This window comes from Chrysemys picta, chromosome 1, assembly GCF_011386835.1.
Source record: "Chrysemys picta bellii isolate R12L10 chromosome 1, ASM1138683v2, whole genome shotgun sequence".
In the NCBI taxonomy this organism is placed as follows: Eukaryota; Metazoa; Chordata; order Testudines; family Emydidae; genus Chrysemys; species Chrysemys picta.
In genome coordinates, this window is record NC_088791.1 from 1,682,184 (window position 1) to 1,704,033 (window position 21,850).

General features: G+C 51.7%; 2 protein-coding genes and 1 long non-coding RNA gene across 3 annotated transcripts in view; 1 reads left to right on the forward strand and 2 right to left on the reverse strand.

Annotated features, from left to right (window-relative positions):
* The window catches only part of LOC135983428 (uncharacterized), a 256,391-nt gene extending 245,492 nt beyond the window's left edge, over nucleotides 1-10,899 (reverse strand). Inside the window, exon 1 of the long non-coding RNA XR_010601067.1 lies at nucleotides 10,452-10,899. This is a non-coding gene — a long non-coding RNA (uncharacterized LOC135983428). The remainder of the gene's footprint in view (nucleotides 1-10,451) is intronic.
* LOC135983191 (C-type lectin Cal-like) overlaps nucleotides 1-21,850 on the reverse strand; it is a 235,504-nt gene that overhangs the window by 82,355 nt on the left and 131,299 nt on the right. The gene's annotated exons all lie outside the window — the stretch shown is intronic.
* The window catches only part of LOC101939714 (C-type lectin-like), a 525,580-nt gene that overhangs the window by 69,933 nt on the left and 433,797 nt on the right, over nucleotides 1-21,850 (forward strand). The gene's annotated exons all lie outside the window — the stretch shown is intronic.

Sequence of the window (21,850 nt, forward strand, 5' to 3'; positions counted from 1 at the left end):
TGCACGTTGGAGGGCAGCTTTGGTCCAGTACCTTCGTTCTGCCCGGTTGCCCTGTTGTGACCCATCTCATAAGGGGTGCCTATCAATTCTCCTCTGTGCAGAGACACTATGGCCCCTTCGAACCATTTGGGCCACGGTGGGATGAGAGATGTGAAAGGGCTTTTCGAGAAATCATTACTTGCCTAACTCATGCTCTGGTCCTAGTCTTGGCTGACGCAACAAGCCATTTATCCTGCATACTGATGCCAGTTTGGAGGGTCTGGGAGCAGTACTGTACCAGGAAGTGGAAGGAAGACGTAAACCTGTAGCCTTTGCCAGCCGAGGACTGTCTGATAGTGAAACTCGCTATCCCACCCACAAGCTGGAGTTCTTGGCCTTAAAATGGGCCATCACTGAGAAATTTCGAGACTACTTATATGGTGCTCAGTTCCAGGTGTGGACAGACAACAACCCACTGACCTATGTGTTAACAAGTGCTAAGCTGGATGCTACAGGGCAAAGATGGGTGGCTGCTTTGGCTAGCTATGACTTCAGCATTCAATACCGATCAGGGAGAAGCAATGTAGATGCAGATGCATTGTCCAGGCGTCCACAGGCACCAGGAGTTGCTGTGATACCCACAGATGGAGTGAGGGCTATTTGCAGTGTGAGTCGCCGGGAGCCAGAGTCCCATGAGAGCCTTCATGGATGTGCTGCAGAAGCTTTTGGCCTGCCCCCTGACTGCGTGCCTTCTGCTTCAGTGAACTATATTGCGTTGAACCAATCTCCTTTGCCCATGCTCAATGCGGCTGACTGGCAGGAAGCCCAGCTGCAAGATATTGACATTCGTGATACACTACTTGCCAAAAGGGAGGGGCGAAGCCCAGCCGCGGTTGTCCCACCTAACCCTAACCCTAACTATTGAGAGAATGGACCAAACTAAAACTGATTCAGGGAGTGCTACACCGAGTGACCAGAGACCCTTTACAAAAGCACCGAGCACAGCTAGTGCTGCCAAAAGAGTACAGAGCCCTGGTCATGAGGGCCCTGCATGATGACTTTGGACATTTAGGGATGGAGAGGACCCTGGAACTTATTCGTAGTAGGTTCTATTGGCCTCGGATGGCTGAAGATGTTCGCAGGAAATGTGAGACCTGCGCTCGATGTGTTCAAAGGAAAACTCTGCCCACGAGGGCTGCATATCTGAGGAACATCACCAGCAACAAACCTCTGGAGCTGGTATGCATTGATTTCTTGTCTTTAGAAGTAGACAAGAAGAATATTGGGAACATTCTAGTAGTGACTGACCATTATACGCGATATGCGCAGGCATATCCCACACGTGATCAGAGGGCCACCACTGTTGCTCGAGTACTGTGGGAGAAATATTTCTCAGTTTATGGATTTCCAGCCCGGATACACTCGGATCAGGGGCGGGACTTTGAGAGTCATCTTCTGAAGGAGGCGCTGAGGATAGCGGGAATTAAAAAGTCTAGGACAACGCCTTATCACCCACAAGGTGATCCTCAGCCAGAGAGGTTCAACCGAACCCTATTAGATATGTTGGGGACTTTGCGGCCAGAGCAGAAGGCAACCTGGAGCCAACAGGTCACATTTCTGGTGCACGCTTACAATGCCACAAAGAATGATGCTACAGGAGTCACCCCATATCTCTTAATGTTTGGGCGAGAACCAAGATTACCCATAGACCTGTGCTTTGTTGTATCAGAGGATGGAGATAGCTATGAAACTCATCAGCAATATGTATCCGGACTAAGAGAAAAGCTGCGGGATGCTTATCACTTAGCTACATCTGCGGCTCGGAAGAACGCAGACCGCAACAAACATCGATAGGATGCTAGGGTACGTCTGCAAGAGCTCCAGCTGGGGGACAGAGTCCTGCTGCGAAATTTGGGTATTGCTGGCAAACACAAGATAGCTGACAGATGGAAGGCAATACCTTATTTGGTGATGGAAAAGCTAGGAGACCTGCCGGTCTACAAGATCAAACCTGAAGAGGGTCCAGGGCAGACAAAGACAGTGCATAGAAACCTTTTGCTCCCTGTGGGAGAATTGATAGGCACCCCTTATGAGATGGGTCACAACAGGGCAACCGGGCAGAACGAAGGTACTGGACCAAAGCTGCCCTCCAACGTGCACAGCCAGCCCCCTGCAGCTAACCTACCCCTATGCAGCACATCCGAGAGTGAGTCTGAGGAGGAAGACACAACCATGGTGTATCCTGGGATGGAGACAAGATTTCAGTCTCGATCAGCTGAATCAAAAGAGAGCTCCTCCTCTTCTGCCCTAAACCCCATGGCAGAAGTATTTAGGCCCATTCCTGACACCCCTGAGCCACTGGTGGAACCCCCATGTGATGACACACACAGGTTATTGGACAGTGGAGACATACAGATGGAGGATGTCCTGGGCACCTTGGACCCTCCACTGTTAGAACTAGAAATGCAGGGGCCTATGCCAGTAGCCGAGGGGCCCTCAAAGGAAACCTCTCCATCTGTCGTTCAAGAGGCTGTCCCCCCTACCACGGCAACAGAGATTCTCAATAGACGAGACAGGGTAATAAGGCCAGTAAAACGGTTGACTTATGATGCACCTGGGGTGACTAGTGAGGAACCAATATGTTTAGCACACAGGCTTGTGGAAGCTAAAGTGGGCTATCTGAGGCCCTTTGCAGGAAACCAGTGAGTGGGTATAATAGGGAGTGTGATTTGTCGGGACAACAAATTCTCGGCTGGGGGGAGGATGTAAGCAGAGTCAGGATGAGCATTAGGTACGGCCCACTCCTGCAGCATTTCAGTGGTATGCTCCAACCAGGGTTTGGACTCCTCTGCCCCAGCAAATAATCTTAACTCACGACAAGAGTTTGACCTAGCATGGGACAGCACAACCTTTTTCAATATTTGCCCCAGTGCTTTTGCCCAATCATTGGCTGAGGCTGCGTCCCCTGAGCTAAAGCCTGCAGGGCCGGGACCCAACAAACCTGACATATTAGCCATTATACAAACAGTAATTTCCTGAAAATATAACCACAATGCTTTCCAAATGCAGTGGAACACTCAACAGGTGCTTGCGAGGGGTACTGACCCAGGGAAATCCCGGACGAGCCCCCCAAAATGTAACCCTTCCGCCCATCTAAGTTGGCAGCGACACGGGCAACACCCCCTAAGTCTCTTGGGTCCAGCAACCACCCAAAGTCCCAAAAGTCTAACAGACCCCAAAGTCTCTGTCCCTGGTCAGTGCAGCCCCAGAGTAAAAGGAGGGGCACACAGGGTGTTAAGGGGCACCTTACGTGATCCGAGGCCAGCTGGCAGTCTCTCCGTGGGGTTCTGCCACAGCCGTCACCACGAGCCAGTCCACTTCCTGCCGTCCCACAAAACTGCTCCGTTCTGCAAGCTGCTCCGCTCCGCTCCCCGACCTGTAAGCCGCTCTAGCCGTCCCCACAAACAGCTCCGCTCACCATTCCTTGGGCCGCTCCAACCGGCCCCGCAAGGCTCCGCGCCGCTCCGCCAGCCGCTTAGCAATATAGCTTCAGGCTCCCCCACTAGTTAACACAGCACTCAGTGATCTCAGCTCTTAATAACTTTAGCTCTTGTGTGATTTCAGCTCTTAGCAATTTCAGCTCATAGTAGGGGAGCCCCAGTGCTAGTGCACCATTGGCCCAAAGTCAATTCAGCTCAGCAGCCTGTAACCAGACCCCTAATGGAATCAAAGTTAGGTCTGACATTGAACAGTGGAGAGAGGAGGTAGTGCAATTGGTGTTTCAAACCCTCAGAAGAAGAAAGGGGGGGGGGGGGGGGGGCTTGGTATGCCATCAGGTACAAATCCCTGTCCCCATCCTCTCTCAATTCACTGGGTTTTGTAACCCATGTTCCTTGTCAAGCAAATGCTACTTAGGTAATGGTGAAAGACTCACTCAGTCCTTCTGTCATACAACAGTTCCACTGGCCTTGATTCACAGAATCAGGGTAACAAAACTTTATTCTTCCTGCCCCAATAACAGAGAAACTGGGGATCCCACACCAGCCAAAGTAACCACTTTGAGTTGCTGTTGTCCCAGGCTAGGCGGGTGGGTGTGCCTATGCAAACAAGATCAGCCCCTGGAGTTCTTTTCCACACTCGCCATAATTCACCACCAGATGTCAGGGTAGAGCTCATCCTGACTCTGCTTACACTGTGTTAAGATGCACATTGTTTGATGCACCCAGGTACCAAGCAGCTCAGATCACTCTGTCCCCCTGCCCTGCCCTGTCCTCTCCTATTACTGGTTTGTTTCTGATTTTGAATTGATCAGCCTAGTAGAAAAGGTGCCTTTCCGAAACCCTTTTGCTTTAATGGTTATTTAAAGCCACAACTAAACATAAAGGCAGAAGCCAGCAGTGGCCTCGCCCTGCACAGCAGACACTGGCCAAGCCATATTGAGCTCTGTCCAGCCGCAGGGAGAGTCAGAGGAACCTGGTTAGGCTAGGCCTATATCTTATTGCCCTTATATAAATCCATGGTGCTGCGTACAGATGTGGTCTCCTCATCTCAAAGATATACTGGCATTAGAAAAGGTTCAGAGAAGGTAAAATGATTAGGGGTTTGGAACGGGTCCCATATGTGGAGAGATTAAAGAGGCTAGGACTTTTCAGCTCGGAAAAGAGGAGACTAAGGGGGGATATGATAGAGGTCTATAAAATCATGAGTGATGTGGAGAAAGTGGATAAGGAAAAGTTATTTACTTGTTCCCATAATATAAGAACTAGGGGCCACCAAATAAAATTAATGGGCAGCAGGTTTAAAACAAATAAAAGGAAGTTCTTCTTCACACAGTGCACAGTCAACCTGTGGAACTCCTTGCCTGAGGAGGTTGTGAAGGCTAGAACTATAACAGGGTTTAAAAGAGAACTGGATAAATTCATGGTGGTTAAGTCCATTAATGGCTATTAGCCTGGATGGGTAAGGAATGGTGTCCCTAGCCTCTGTTTGTCAGAGGGTGGAGATGGATGGCAGCAGAGAGATCACTTGATCATTGCCTGTTAGGTTCACTCCCTCTGGGGCACCTGACATTGGCCACTGTCGGTAGACAGGATACTGGGCTAGATGGACCTTTGGTCTGACCCAGTATGGCCATTCTTATGTTCTTATGTTACCCCAGAGAGCAGCAAGCACCTCTGCCCCCCTGCCCGGAGGCAATGAGCCGGCACTTTGTTATCGCAGCTCATTGTAGGCTGGGTCAGTTGCTCACTCAGGGCTGGGTCCTGAGGCACCAGAACTGTTAGATTACAAAGGAAATTGCAATTGTGGCAGCAACTGTCACCTCTTAACGGGCCATAGCAGTCTGTGCAGGAGAGCTCTCTACCTGGCCCTTTGGTCCATATTCTTAGCAGAACGGTTTGGATAGTGAGCGGGACGGGGAGAGGCTGGATCCCTGCGGGATGCTCTAGAGGAAATGTGGGGCGCTGGAAGGGCAGGAGCTGGTGCCCATCACAGGTCTGTGGGTGCTGCATGAGAGGGATGGCTGAAGCCCTATCTGTGAAATGCCCCTGCCCCAGATACATCTGGGAGGTGGGACAGCAGCACCCTTTGGTCAATCGTAGCTGATGCTGTGGAGTAACATGAATATGTATGGATGGGCCTTGAACCGGTCAAGGAAAAGATCAGCCCTCAGAGCCATGTTGCCGGGCCTGTCGTGTCTGGTAATTCAATCAGCACCTGACTTCTGGGGACCTTGGGCTGTTCCCATCACTAATCAGGACACTCCAGTCTCCTCAGGGGCTCCCAGAGGTGCTATATCATGAATCGATCCCTTGGGATTACGAGCGATGAGGGTGGGTGACATTTGCCCTGTAACACAATGCGGAGGATGGGGAATTGCTAATGCACTGCAGGGAAATCCGAGTGCCGAACAGCCGGCAAATGAACCACAGCTCCACGCACAGCCAGAGCCTGAGCTTGAGCAAACATTTGGGGAGGAAAATGTATTTGGCAGAAACCCTGGGCAGCAGGATGTTACAGCACCTGACCCCTGGGATGGGAACTTTCCCACGTTCCCTTTGTTAGCCGTAGGCACCACACTGACATCATGAACCAGCCTGCTGAGTGGAATTATCTCAGCCAATCAGAGCCCAGATATATTCATCCCTTACAGAGCTATAGAAATGCCTGCTATTCTGCGATATAAAGTTAAATAGCAGCTGTTAAAGAGAACGATTTTTAATTGAGCAGGACTGGACAATTGGCACCAAAGAGTATTAAAAGATGTGGCCGAGGAATGGTTGGAAGCACTAATGTTGATTTTTAAAAAATGTTGAAACACTGAGGAACTTCTGGTGGAGTGGAGGAAAGGGAATGTTGTACCAATTATTAAGAGGGGAAATGGGCTGCCCTGGGTAACTAAAGACCAGTTAGCTTGAGACTGGTGATGGGGGAAATCATGGAAAAGCTGATCTAGGCTGCAATCAGGAAAAAATCAAGGCATGGCAGCATAATTGCTGGCCATCAGCTTGGTGTTTTGTTAAGGTTACAGAAATGGTTGATGAAGGTAACTGTGACAACATGATAGACTTAGACTGTGTGAGGCATTTGGCTTAGTCCCACTGGACATTCTGATTAAAAACCTACCACAAAATCAAATTGTCAATGCCGCCCATACTACGTAAAAGAAGAACTCGCTAACTGACATATCTAACAAGGTACTTGTCATTGGGAAATCATCATCCACCTGCGGTGGATGTAGCAAGGTGTTCCAGACCACTGCCATTCAAGATCTTCATGAATGGCCTGAAAGATAATATCAAATCACTGCTGGTGATATTTAGCAGGTGACAGCAGAATAGGTGGAGCAGTAAATAATGGTGGGGACTGGTCAGTTCTACAGATGTACTCCAGTGAAACCAGACCCTCTGGGCTGGACACAGAACTCACTGGTGGGGTCTCTGGCCCCTGTGATGCAGGAGGTCACACTAGATGATCACAATGGTCCTTTCTGGCTTTAACATCTGTGATAACCAAGGCTCCCAGCAGGCCCCAGGCCCCTCGCAGGTCTTTGGTTCAGCGATATTGAGCCTGTGTCCCAGTCCCTGGATAACAGACCCTGAGTCTACAGCCTCTTCCCCAGCACGGTCTGTAACAGGCAGCCCAGGCCCATCGCTCCACTGGCACCACTGGGGCTGACTGGCGCCATCACTGTAGAATTTTGGTTGTCACACACCTCCCATCGCTGCAAAGGTGATATGTGGGGGGGGGCATGTGGAGGTCAAGTGCCTGCCCACAGCCGGCCTGGGCGGGGAGCGGAAGGGGTGGGACCAGACCCTCCTCTCATGCCAGCCGCTGGAATACTGCTCTTCGGAGCTGCTTCAGCACAGCACCTGCCTGCGAAACAAGCGAGTCGGAGCCCCCCCCCCCCTCCAGCAGGCTCAGCCCTTGTTCCCAGAAGCCAAGCCCAGGCAGGGAGGGGGCCACCGCTGCCACCCCTCCCCAACCAGACTCTCTTGCAGGCCCTGCTTTGCTGCCCAGAGCAGAGAGCGGGAGCAGCCAGCTTCAGCTGCAGGAGAAGCAATTTCCTCCTCCTGGTGGCCCAGGCCCAGCTGCTGGAGAGTGGAGACAAAGTGCCACAGAGAAGCTGGCAGAGCAGAAGGAGAGAGGCTCTTCCCCCCCAAGTAACATGGGGCAGAGAGGTGGCGGGGAGATCGTGGCAGCCCTGGGATGGGGGCAGGGTGGGGGAGGAGACATGTGGGGAAGCCACGTGTCCTCCCTTTTAGATTGTGCCCCCCCAGTATGGGGAGACACCAGTCATCTGCAAATACAAGTGAACTAGGGGGAGAGAGACCCCAATTTACAGCACATGACTTGAGACCAATTCCTGCCACAAGAGTCACTCAGGGCTTGGGGCCTCAGGGCACGTGGAGGGTGCTGAGCCTGGAGGGTGCTCACTGCTGGGTGCTCAGGGACGGAGGGCGGTGGTGATGGGGGTCATTCAGGCAGGGAATCAAACTGCTGCTGTGTCCCCATCACACCCCCTCTTCAAGAAATCTGCCCCATGTGTTGCCCTGGAATTTGACATCCCTGCATGTACCCCAGAACCTGACAGCACTGCAGTCAGCCATTTTGCATGTTCAACCACTGCCAGCTGAAAACCAAACGTCACATAGCTAGGAATAATCTTTGGCCTTTGTGAGACAGGGTCAGACAGGTGCATACTTGCAGTTTGTTAATCACAATGGGAGGATGGGACAGAAAGTTATGGACGAGAGTGAGTGGATAGTGACCTTGGTTTTTGGTGCCCCTGACATGTTGTTCTGGCTAGAAATACTAGAAATGTTTGGAGATCATGAGTAGTTTCTTGAAATAAGAAGAACTGGTGACCCGGTAGAGGTGACTGTGCTTACCCACTAGGAGTGACTATAGGTTATGTGCTTTGGTAGAGTTAGCCATAAAAGATTAGGTAAAAGTAAATACCTCAGAGCAGTCCAAGGGAGCTTCTATTCAAGCAAGAAGCTGACATCTAAACAGATGGAATTGCTGTGTTCCCAATCATTATTCCTGACAGTGTCTGGAGAGAAACAGTTAAGTCACTATTGCGTTGTGTTCTGAAAACCCTGGTATTACATGTGCCCTCTGGGCCATCCGTCTGCCTCAGCGCCTGCCCCAGCGCCTGCCCCAGCGCCCCCTTCCCAGTGCCAGGCTGGGACTAGCAGCAATAACGCTCGACCCGCCAGCCACGCCAGGGCACCTCAGGGGGCAGCAGGAAGCTGAGCAGAAGTGGGGGCCATCTCTTATCTGTCTCGTCACATCTGGTCTCATTTCCAAATTCACCCTCCTCCTTCTCCTCCCAGCCCCTCCCCCCGCTGGGCTATAAACCCACCGGGGACCCAGCGCCGGGCCCAGGCTGAACTCCAATACCCAGTCTGGACCAGCCACCTAGACAGACAGACAGAAAAACAGACAGGTGAGTCCCGGCCCCCTCCAGTCCCTTCTCCCCTCCGCGCTGGGTGCTGGGCTCTTGGTGGCAGCCAATCCTTGGAATGGGCTCCGGGTGCCAGACGTCCCCTGTGTGAGCTGCCTGGGCCCTGGGACAGGGTCTAACCAGCTCTCCGCTGCCCACGGCCCTACGCCCCGTCCCACATGGACCTGAGCTGAGCGTCCTGTCCCAGAGAGCGGTGCCCAGCGCCCCACACTCCGCAGCTGGGACTGAACCGGCTGTCTCCCATTTGTGGGGCCTGGCACATCACCACCTGCAGGGTGGCCCCTGGTCCTTATCCCCCTTTGGCCCTTCCCAACCCCAGGGATCTTTCATAAGTCCTTCCAGCCCCTGTCCCGATGGAGCAGGGAGGCAGGAGGGTGGCGGAACCCCCAATAGCAGATCAGTGAGGGCAGGAAGGGTGAAGGGAGCACCTAGAGCAGAGCTCTGGAGGTTGGGAGGATGGGGAGCCCCATGGCACATTAGGAAGATATGAGCCTAATAAGCAAAGTGGCACTCTGCCAGCACTGTGCATAATAAACTCCTGTGCTTGACTCTACACAGTGTCCATTTCTGTTCCTTCACTGCTAGAGCCACAATTTCGGCCGCTTGGGCAGAGTATGGTCACGCTGTCCGCTCAGCACCTCGCCCGTAGGCACTTTTACAGCAGCGAAGCCCACATGCGGATGGCTGTTTTCATAGAAACACGAGCCGTCCACAAACCAAACAATATCTGCTACTCCCAGCATCTCACTCAGCACGGCCCCTCCCTCGAAGAACGATGGCTCCCGAGGCAGTGGCTCAGGTAAGGGGCATTCGTGCTCTTCCCCCTCTAACAGGAGGCCGTAAGGTATTGGGGATAGTGCTGAGGTTTTTTTTCCAGATCTACATTTTTGTTTAACAAAGCCAGGGTCCATTTTGCCAATCGAGGGTTAGATACGTGGCTGTTGTTGATTTTAGCAGTGACTACATACTTCACTGGGGAGTGGGTTGTTTTTAGTAACACAGGGGACAAACCCACCAGGTATTCCCAATGCTGTAGTGCCCAAACGAGTACCAAGACCTCCTTTTCACATGGGGTGAATCCCTTCTCTCTCTCACTCAGGGTCTTGGAGGCATAAGCTACAGGTGGGAGACCTGTCCCATGGTTCTGGCTTAGCACAGCTCCCATTCCCTTGTCTGTAGTTGCCAGTTGTCATACAAATGGTTCTCCTACATGAGGATATGGTAGAGCTGGGGCTTGGGCCAAGGCTTGTTTTAACTGGGCCATGGCTTCCTGCTGCTCTGGGCCGCAGGTCCATTCTGCCCCTGTCTTTAACAATTCTGCAGACAATTGTCCTGGTTTATGGGAGTCATCAAGATTCCAAACCACCATCAATGGCCCACACTTTGCATAATTACAATAGGCCCTCAGAGTTATATTTCATATTTCTAGTTTCAGATACAAGAGTGGTACATTTATACAAATAGGATGATCACACTCAGTAGGTAATAAAGTTTGTAATGATACCTTGTCACGGAGTATTGGGGGACTCAGGGCCCTGCACCCCCGGCTTCCTGCGATTCACCATGACTCTCAGCCAGCCAGTAAAGCAGAAGGTTTATTTGGATGACAGGAATACAGTCCAAGACAGGTCTTGCAGGCACTGACAACAGGGACCCCCTCAGTTAGGTCCATCTTGGGGTCCCCGGGCATCCCAGCCCAGCCCCCCTTGGGAGGTCAGAGCCATCTCTGCCTCCCAGCCATCTCTCCAGCCTGCTTCCAGCCCACCCCCTTCAGCGACCCCTCCCACAGCCTTTGTTCAGTTTCCCGGGCTAAGGAGTCACCTGGCCTTCAACCCCTTCCTGGGTTCTCATGTTACACACTCAGGTATGCGCCCTCGGGCAGATCCCATCCTCCAATGCAGACTATCCCAGCACACTCCCCTGTCAGCATTCACAGACCACAGTGAGAACAGGCCCAGTTTGTCACATACCTTACAAGAGACCTTTTGCATGAAGTATATTCCAGTTACATTATATTTAAGCTCATTAACATATTTTCATAAAATCATATAGAGTGCAACATCACACCCTCCTTCTGAACGGCCAAGGTCACCATCGGGGATGTCTGTCAGAGCACTCTTCCAGTCCCACCTCTTTGTGAGGGCCTCCCACCATGAGAGCAACTCCCTCCTTGCCAGTGGAGGGAGGGGAGCAGGGAAAAGGGAATCCAAAACACACAAGCCCCAATGTCTCCAGTAATTCTAAGGGACAAAGGCCTAGGTGGGAAAAAAACTCTGCCACCCTACCTAGTATTTTCCATGCCTAGAATTTGGCCGGCACCAGATGGATCAGGTTAAATAGGTTCCAAACCTCTCTGGGGCTCTTACCTCCTCAACAGGAATGTCTGTTTTCTCACAAAATTATTACTGGGAAAGGAGAAAATTCCATAGAGGTTTCTTCTCATGCTCATGTACCTGAACCTGAATTCTCTCTCAGTCTTCAAGGAGATACCATGAGAAGGCGACTGGCTGCAGCAAAGCCATGGGGGGTCTCTGAGATTGCCCCTGCCCTGCAGCCTGTCCTGCCTGGCCCTTGTCAGGGTCTCTCTGTGAGGTCACCACCTCCCAACCTCCTTTGACCAATAAGCTGAGGTCCTGCAAAAAGTCCTTGTGATGTCACGTCCACACTCACCACTGCCCTGCAGGGCTGATGTCCTGCCCCTGGCCAAACCCTTTGGATGTTTGAGCTGCTCCCCTTGTATCACCCCCCACTCACTCACTGTTAGCTCTGGGGATCAAGCAGGCTACACAAGGAAACATCATAGGCTACTCAACATGCCACACTCAGTTTCTCATGGATTTGTAGACTGTAAGGCCATAAGAGACCGATAGATCATTTAATCTGAGCCCTCTGCCATCCCTGTATATAACAGGCCTCCAGTAGAGCACAGTAGCTTGTTATGGATCAAGGCCTGGTCCTCATTAAAAGACACCAGTAGCTGGAGAAACCACCACTTCCCTAGGTAGTTTGGTGGAAACTGATGCAGTGAGGGGAAGGGAATTGATGCCAAAGCCACACTTGTGAGTCTGAATCACAATACATAAGCAGAACAGCACTGTGCTAAGGTTGTACAGGCAACCTTAATTATGGTGTTTCCTAACGTGTAAAGGCCTGGTCTACATGCAGTTCTTTGTACTAATACAACTATTTTGGTTAGGGATGCATTTATTTATTTAGTTCTACCTAAATAGTTGTCCTGGCACAGTTCTTAGTTTATTTAATATGGGCTACACTGATTATGTGAAGTGCAGATTTTAATCAACAGTCCAGAGGCACTAAGACAATGTCTTACAGAGTCTAACCATATCATGTCAGCACAGTTACCTTGCCTATGACCAAAATCAGGCTGATTGGCCTCTAGTTACCCAGGTCATCCCTTCTACTCTTTTTAAATACTGACACAACATTTGCTTTTTTCCAGTCCTGAAAATTCCCTGGTGTTCCAAGATTTCTTGGAATCAACATTATTTCTTCAGAGAGGTCACTTCTTGTACTACTCTTGGTGCAAGTTACCCAGTTCTGCTGAATTAAAAATGTTTCTTTTCATTAGTTGCTGTTTAAATCCTCTCCAGCTAGCAGTGGAATAGCAGGTATGTCATTATCACTGTAAAAGATGAGTACATCTTCCTGCTTCTCTGCAAATTCAGAACAGCAACAGTTGTTGAAGATTTCTGCCTTTTCTGAATCCAGACTGACAGCTTGATGGTCCTCTGCAGCATTGGGCCTGTCCCCTAGGGGTGAGAGCTGGGTTTCGTTGATCCATTCAGAGAGTGTCCCAGGTTGTGGTGGTGGTCAGCTCTGAGTCAGTTCTCACTCAGGGCTGGGTCCTGAGGCACCAGAACTGTTAGATTACAAAGGAAATTGCAAGTGTGGCAGCAACTGTCACCTCATAATGAGGCAAGAAAATGGTGACACCCAAACGGTCTGTGCAGGAGAGCTCAGTGCCTGGCCCTTTGGTCCATATTCCTAGCAGTGTGGGGTGGGTGCTGAGCAGGACGGGGAGAGGCTGGCCCCCTGTGGGATGTTCTAGAGTAGATGTGGGGCGCTCGGGGGGCAGGAGCTGGTGCCCGTCACAGGTCTGTGGGTGCTGCCTGAGAGAGATGGCTGAAGCCATCTCAGTGCAATGCCCCTGCCCCCTGCTCCATCTGGGAGGTGGGACAGCAGGACCCTCTGGTCAGTTGTACCTGGTGCTGGGCAGCAGCATACCTGGCCCTGGAGCCTGACCAGGAAGAGATGGGCCGTCAGAGCTCCCAGTGCCATGTGGCGGGGGCCTGGCCTGTCTGGATAATTCAATCAGCTCCCAACTTCTGAGGGCCTTGGGCTGTTCCCATCACTAACCAGGGCACCTCGGTCTCTTTAGTGGCTCCCAGAGAATATTTAAAAGAAATAAACGATACAGAAAATTTGAAGCGTAAGTTATTGGTCATTGGGGGTAGCATACAGAGTATGGGGGTATGTTGGTGTTTTGGGGCTGGGCAGCACACATAGTATATACACACTGCAATGTCCCCAATGAGAGGTGGGTAACCGGTGGGCGGGATCAGGACACAGTCGATAAACGGTGAGGGTCTATCACCCATACGGGAGGTAGAGATAGTCATGGGTATAAGTAAGCGGGTTGGGTAATGGGGATGGGGTGACCCTCACGTGGCGGGATTCAGCTAGGTTTGGTGGGTTTAGGGCTCAGGGGATAGGGTCCAGCAGGGGGTGTGTGTGGGTGCACGAGGTCTCCCCGGCTCACTCTTGGTATTGGCGGTGGCCGGTGATGTGCTCGATGTAAATGTCCCGGGACCAACGGATAGCGTCCGAGACCATTAGGCGTCTCATGAGCCGCGCGTAATGACGGCCCACCCCACAGGTCCTCAGCACGCGTTCGTTACACGGGTCCCAGGCACCCAGGGCCCCAACGAGCAGAGCGTCGACGTGAACCTCGTAACCCTTAGTCCGCAGGGTGTCAGCCAGGGGGGCGTATTTTTCGAGCTTGCGGGCTCGGGCTTCGCGGAAGGCCGGGGTCCTGTTCTCGAACGGAATCGCTACGTCGACCAGGATGATCTTTTTCCCCACCTCGTCCGTGACGACAATGTCCGGGCGCAGCGGGCTGTCGGTGCCGGGGACGGCGCGGTTGACGGTGATCTCTCCCAGACGCGGGTTGATGGCCTTCACTAGACGGTCCTGGACGGCGTTGTGGCGTAGCTGCCAGGCTCTGGCGTGGGGCTTGCAGCAGCATAGGACGTGGGGCAGGGTTTCGTTGACGTACCCGCACTTCCTGCAGCGTTTGTCCCGGTTCCCGTGGCGGATGGCACCGTTGAGCGGGACGCAATTCAGCCGGGCGCGGTGGATGAACCGCCAGTCGGCGAACCGGGTGAAGCTGCCTGTGGGGAGGAAGTGGTTGCTGGAGTCCCATTTGCTGGTTACTTCGAAGACTTTACCCTGGTCCGGCTTTTTCTTCAGGGCGTCCACGTAGAGCGCGTGGACGGCGGCCTTCAGCGATCTCTCCAGCACGCCTCTGGCTCCGGGGGTGACGATGATGTTGTCCTCCGTTCCGATCCACGGTATCAGGACTCCCAGCTCCTGCCGTTCCTCGTTCCATTCCCAGCGGCAGCCCAGGCGCTTTCCCAGCCGGCGCGTGGCAATGCGGGCGCGGGTCCACAGCGAGGCGAAGTCTCCCCTGTCCCGGGCGAAGTCGCCATCCAGGGAGCCGCTCATGAAGGTGGCCACATCTTGGTCGGAGGGAGGTCTGCCGATTCGTTTCTCGGTGGCGGCGTGGAGGGCGGCCATTGCAACATTCTTCACTTTGGCGTCCGGGCACGTCAGGAGGCGGAAGGCGTGCGTGAGGACCGCAACGTCACAGAGGTCTCCCATACGGGGGACGCCGGCACCACCGTGCCTGTGCTTGATGTATACGAGTTCGTTGCTGGCTCTCTCTCACTAACCAGGGCACCTCGGTCTCTTTAGTGGCTCCCAGAGATGCTATATAGTGAATCAATCCCTTGGGGTTACGAGCGATGAGGGTGGGTGACATTTGCCCTGTAACTCAACGTGGGGGCCAGGGAAATCTGAGTGCCGAACAGCCGGCAAATGAACCACAGCTCCACGCAGAGCCAGAGCCTGAGCAAGTGTTTGGGGAGGGAAAGTTTTTCGGTAGAATCCCTGGGGCACCAGGATGTTACAGCCCCTGACCCCTGGGACGGGAACTTTCCTATGTCCTGTTTGTTACTGGTAGGTACCGCACTGGTGCCATGAACCACCCTGCTAGGTGCAATTGTCTCAGCCAATCAGAGCCCAGATATACTCATCTCTTCCAGACAGTTAGTCTACATGCCGCTTCCCCAGCACGGTCTGTAACAGGCAGCCCAGGCTCATCGCTCTGTTTGCACCACAAGGGCTGACTGGTGCCATCACTGCACGGTTTGGGTTATCCCCCCCATTCCCCACCTCCCGTCATTGTCAGCAAATACAGGTTTTTTAGGCCCGGCTTGACAAAGCCCTGGCTGGGATGATTTAGTTGGGGTTGGTCCTGCTTTGAGCAGGGGGTTGGACTCGATGACCTCCTGAGGTCCCTTCCAACCCTGATAGTCTGTGATTCTACAAGTGAACTGGAGTGCGGACGAGACTCCAATTTACAGGTCAGGGCTTGAGACTGATTCCTCCTGGAGGAGCTTTTTCTGCACTGAGGGCTGGGGGCTCAGGGTCCGTGTGGGAGATGAGATGAGATTTTCACCAAGGCCTTTCTTTCTAGAACCAGCCCCTGTCCTGAAAAGCCCAAATGTGACACTGTGTGAATTTTTCATAACATTTTGTATGAATGCCGTGTGTGCCTCAGTTTCTCCTACATGCAGAATGGTTACATGTTGGGGGCGAGTTTGTTTACTCTTTGCAGAGCTCCACGTGTGACCAATGACTGGCTGTCTGGGGCTTGGGCCCTACGCCCATGGAAAGCCTGAGAAAACAACGGTCACTCTAATTGCCTGGACTTTTGGTACCTAGCAACTAACAACCATGGACGGCCGCCCCCTCTGCAGGAAGCCAGCCTGGTGTGACCAGCAGGAGAACAAAGGACTAAGGAGGGGCCAAGTGGCATTGCAGTGTGTTCACCTCCACTGTTTTGCCATCAAACGCTGCCTATTGCCCCCAAACTCTGCAGTGTAGACCAGGCCTTAGTGCTTGACTGGTGGGCCTAGCTCATATGCTCAGGGTAGGGAACAAATATTCCCCCAGATCAGATAGGCTTGGACCTTGGGGCTTTTTTGCCTTCCTCTGCAGTGTGGGGTACAGGTCACTTGCTAGGATCATCTGGGCATATATCACTTAACCAGTTCCTTGCCATTGCAGGGCCTTGAGTATTTGGGCACGTGGGTCCCTCCTGTTCTCTCCTTGTGACACACAACATGTTAATTTCCCAAGGAAGTTCTCTTTTGGGCTAGTTCTGCGAGGGAGTACATGATCCTTCTGGCCTAAAACTCTATGACTCTGTAACCTGCGATGGGCCCAGCTCCTCCACTCCAAGACCCCCCAACCATCTGTAGCATCCCTCAGGGATCCAGCCTCTCCCCGTCCTGCTCAGCACCCACCCCACACTGCTAGGAATACAGACCGCAGGGCCAGGCACTGAGCTCTCCTGTACAGACTGTTCTGGTGTCCCCATTTTATTGTCCCATAAGAGGTGACAGTTGCTGCCACACTTGCAATTTCCTTTGTAATCTAACAGTTCTGGTGCATCAGGACCCAGCCCTGAGTGAGCAACTTACCCAGACGGCCATGACCTGAGATAACAAAGTGCCGGCTCATTGCCTCCGGGCAGGGGCTGGAGGAGCTCTCTGCTCTCTGGGGTAACCAGGTTCCCTTGACTCTCCCTGCAGCCCGACACAGCTCCGTATGGCTTGGCCTGTGCATTAGTTTGGCCAGCTGCTGCTGTGCAGGGCGAGGCCACTACTGGCTTCTGCCTTTATGTTTAGTTGTGGTTTTAAATAACCATTAAAGCACAAGGATTTAGGAAAAGCACCTTTTCTACTAGGCGTATAAATCCAAAGACAAACAAACAAGAAAAGGACAGGGCAGGGCAGGGCTCCAGGGTGATCTGAGCCATTTGGTGCTTGGGGCGTAATCAAGCAACGTGCATCTTAACACAGGAAACGCAAAGCGTGTGTGGAGGGACAGAAGGTCGAGGATGGAAAAGTGACGGGACTTGCGGTGTCCGACCTGAGTCATGTCCACATGGCCTGATTCTTGGGGGCTGACTGCTGAGCGCTCCTGCTCCTTTCTGGAGTCTCCAGCTGAGGACCTCAAAACTGAGGCCCTGTTGGAAGTCTTGACCAAAGAACATAGAGCAGCTGCGTTCAGAGCCAGAGCCCTGAGGAAATGCTGTGGGGAGCTGAAGGCTTTCAGCTACAACCTCGGGGCAGCAGGATGTTACTCACCTGACCCCTGGGGCAGGAACTTCCCCATGTCCCGTTTGTTAGCTGTAGGGACAGGATGGATGTCATGAGTCGCCTGCTGGGTGCAATTGTCTCAGCCAATCAGAGCCCAGCGGTCCTGCAGTTACTGATTCAGGCCTCAGAGCACCAGCCCCTGGTGGGGTGTTGCGGTTTGTGGATTCGCTGGATGTCATTTAGCCCTCCCTCCCCCGGCTGGCATTAGAGCCATCAGGCCCTTCCCTGTGCTGCAGCTGAGACCCTCAGTGACCACGTGGGGCACCTCCTAATTCCAGTCACTGACATGGAGCCAGGTACAAACCAGTCTTGCTGCCGACCCTTCTCCTGGAAAGGGAAACAGCAGCCGGCTTCCTGCCAGAGCCGCCACCGGGGTCAGCCCCCGCCAAGCTCCAGAGCGACAGAGAGACGTGCAGGAGTGGAGAGCTGAAACCGCTGGCACTGCCCTGCCCACTCAGGGCATTGCTGGGTGACTGGAACTGCTCTCAGCTCAGCCCAGAGCCAGGAGCAGGAGGTGTCACCCCAAGGCCAGGAAGGCTGGAGGTGAGCTCTTGCTGGCATAGAGCCCCTCTCTCCAGCTCTCAGCAGCGCCGGTGAAGGCCGGTACCTAGGCCATAGATGGTGCCTTGAGGGACAGGAAAGTAACTAACAGAACTGACCCAAAGTAAAACGTCACTGAGGCCTTTATATATAATTATATTGTAATTAGTTACTACCCAGTACTGTCCATTCAAGTTATAGGTCACCCTTACTGCTGGTTGTCACCCTCTGGTAAGTTTCACTGGGCAGGAAATAGAAGTGGCCAGCTTCTCTGTTCCATTGGTTGCACGGCTCTGCGATACACCAGTAGTTGACATAGATCCAGTTGTTTCTTATGGATGCTGTCTTCCAGATAACCTGCTGAATGGACAGTAACCAATTGATCAAATAGTGCTGTGTCAGGATGTAGTATTGGTACCCAGACTCTGAACAAGATTGTTTTGAATAACATGTGCCTCAGCTAGGATGCAGTGTCAGTGACCCAAATTATGACTGGTACTAACAGGCAATGTGTTTACCCAATTTCTAGTTACTGTGTAACTTTTTGTTTGTTTACCACTTTGTTTTTCACTTGTCTTCACGTTGTTTGCTGCCATTTGTTTGTTAATTTTTACCTGTGTGTTGGTTAAAGAGTTTAGCAAGGTTATGCACATTGTACATGTTGTACAGCAATAACACAATACAGCAATAAGACAACAGTACAACAATAATACAGTAGCACAGCAATAATACAGTTGTTTTTACACAGTAACCAAGTTGAAATTAAATGATGGCTTAATCTGGTCCAGCTAGTGGTTTTTAGCTGATTGTTAACTTAATTGTCCATATGGTAGATAGAGGTGTGTTTGACCAGGGTTGCCTCTTCTACTTCCCTGTTTTGTCCATTACCTGTCCGGCTAGCATGGTGGCGTGCTGTTTGAGCCATCTCACTGCCATAGACAGTAGTTGCACAATTATTGCTTTTTTACTTTTATTATTATTTTTTAGAGCCTCGCTTTCTACCATCGCTCTACATATGCCACTCCATGTTTCCCCACTTTTTAAAAATTCATATGGACCCCTCATACTGGCAATCCAGCGGGTCGGTGAGTTATCAAACTGTGTGGAGATATAAAGGGAGGGGATAAGGGGGTTCCCTAGCTCCAGGTTTTCTGCCATGTTAGATCGCGCTTCCTCATAGACTCATAGACTTTAAGGTCAGAAGGGACCATTATGATCATCTAGTCTGACCTCCCGCATGATGCAGGCCACAAAAGCTGACCCACCCACTCCTGGAATAATTCTCTCCCTTGACTCAGCTGTTGAAGTCCCCAAATCATGATTTAAAGACTTCAAGTCGCAGAGAATCCTCCAGCAAGCAACCCCTGCCCAGCAAGCGACCCCCGCCCCATGCTCCGGAGGAAGGCGAAAAACCTCCAGGGCCTCTGCCAATCTACCCTGGAGGAAAATTCCTTCCCGATCCCAATATGGCGATCAGCTGAACCCTGAGCATGCGGGCAAGATTCTCCAGCCAGACCCTCTGGAAAAAGTTCTCTGTAGTAACTTTTAATATCCCATCATTGACCATTGTTACTAATTACCAGCGATGGCACGTTATTGACCCATTGACTAAAATCACGTTATCCCATCAAACCATCCCCTCCATAAACTTATCAAGCTTAATCTTAAAGCCAGAGAGGTCTTTCACCCCCACTCTTTCCCTCTGAAGGCTGTTCCAGAACTTCACCCCTCTGATGGTTAGAAACCTTCGTCTAATTTCAAGCTTAAACTTCCCGACGGCCAGTTTATATCCATTTGTTCTCGTGTCCACATTAGTACTGAGCTGAAATAATTCCTCTCCCTCTCTGGTATTTATCCCTCTGATATATTTAAAGAGAGCAATCATATCCCCCCTCAGCCTTCTTTTGGTTAAGGTAAACAAACCGAGCTCCTCGAGTCTCCTTTCATACAACAGGTTTTCCATTCCTTGGATCATCTCAGTGGCCCTTCTCTGTACCCTTTCCAGTTTGAATTCATCCTTTTTAAACATGGGAGACCAGAACTGCACACAGTACTCCAAATGAGGTCTCACCAGTGCCTTGTATAACGGAACCAGCACCTCCTTATCCCTACTAGAAATACCTTGCCTAATGCATCCCAAGACTGCATTAGCTTTTTTCACGGCCACGTCACATTGCCGACTCATAGTCATCCTGCGATCAACCAGGACTCCGAGGTCCTTCTCCTCTTCCGTTACTTCCAACAGATGCATCCCCCAGGGGACAGCTCGCTTACTCACCAGATCAGCGGTCGGGGTCACCAGTGTTGTCATAAACTCCCGGTGTTATGCTCTGGTCTGTTCGATGGTGATATTAATCGGCTGCGTGTGTGTGTTCCCTCTGTGTGCTGCCCCGGCTCTGTGCAGATCGCTGACACAGCAGATCCTGAGAGAACCCCCAATGACCACAGACTCTGATAAGGAACGAAGGCACCGGCCAGGTTTATTGTCAAACGAAGCACAGTAATAGTTCTCTCTAGACGTTACTCTAGGGGACGTACTATGAATATGTGCCCCCGGCAATGGACCCGGCTCAGTCAATTACGGGACTTTCCACTGCCCCCTCAGCTGGACCAAGACACCCACTCAGGGATGCATTCTTAGACACAGATACAAACAAGTTACACAGCACTCCTGACATATTGAGGTGCAACCCCTCTGCGTAGCAAGGTACAACCCCTCTACGTAGTAAGGTGCCACCTCTCACCTTGTACATGTTGGTTGGAACAAAAGAACTCTATCCATCATTTTACCCTTTTGGCCCTGTCTTTAGGATGGCTCAGTTTGTTCCTTGTTGTGTGTGGAATGTACAAGTATGCGACTGTTCTTCATAGAATCATAGAATCGTAGAATATCAGAGTTGGAAGGGACCTCAAGAGGTCATCTAGTCCAACCCCCTGCTCAAAGCAGGACCAATTCCCAGCTAAATCATCCCAGCCAGGGCTTTGTCAAGCCGGGCCTTAAAAACCTCCAAGGAAGGAGACTCCACCACCTCCCTAGGTAACGCATTCCAGTGTTTCACCACCCTTATAGTGAAATAGTTTTTCCTGATATCCAACCTGGACCTCCCCGACTGCAACTTGAGACCATTGCTCCTTGTTCTGTCATCTGCCACCTCTGAGAACAGCCGAGCTCCATCCTCTTTGGAACCCCCCTTCAGGTAGTTGAAGGCTGCTATCAAATCCCCCCTCATTCTTCTCTTCTGGAGACTAAACAATCCCAGTTCCCTCAGCCTCTCCTCATAAGTCATGTGCTCCAGACCCCTAATCATTTTTGTTGCCCTCCGCTGCACTCTTTCCAATTTTTCCACATCCTTCTTGTAGTGTGGGGCCCAAAACTGGACACAGTATTCCAGATGAGGCCTCACCAATGTCGAATAAAGGGGAACGATCACGTCCCTCGATCTGCTGGCAATGCCCCTACTTATACAGCCCAAAATGCCGTTAGCCTTCTTGGCAACAAGAGCACACTGTTGACTCATATCCAGCTTCTCGTCCACTGTGACCCCTAGGTCCTTTTCTGCAGAACTGCTACCTAGCCATTCGGTCCCTAGTCTGTAGCAGTGCATGGGATTCTTCCGTCCTAAGTGCAGGACTCTGCACTTGTCCTTGTTGAACCTCATCAGGTTTTTTTCAGCCCAATCTTCTAATTTGTCTAGGTCCCTCTGTATCCGATCCCTACCCTCTAGTGTATCTACCACGCCTCCTAGTTTAGTGTCATCTGCAAACTTGCTGAGAGTGCAGTCCACACCATCCTCCAGATCATTAATAACGATATTAAACAAAACCGGCCCCAGGACCAACCCCTTGGGCACTCCGCTTGATACTGGCTGCCAACTAGACATGGAGCCATTGATCA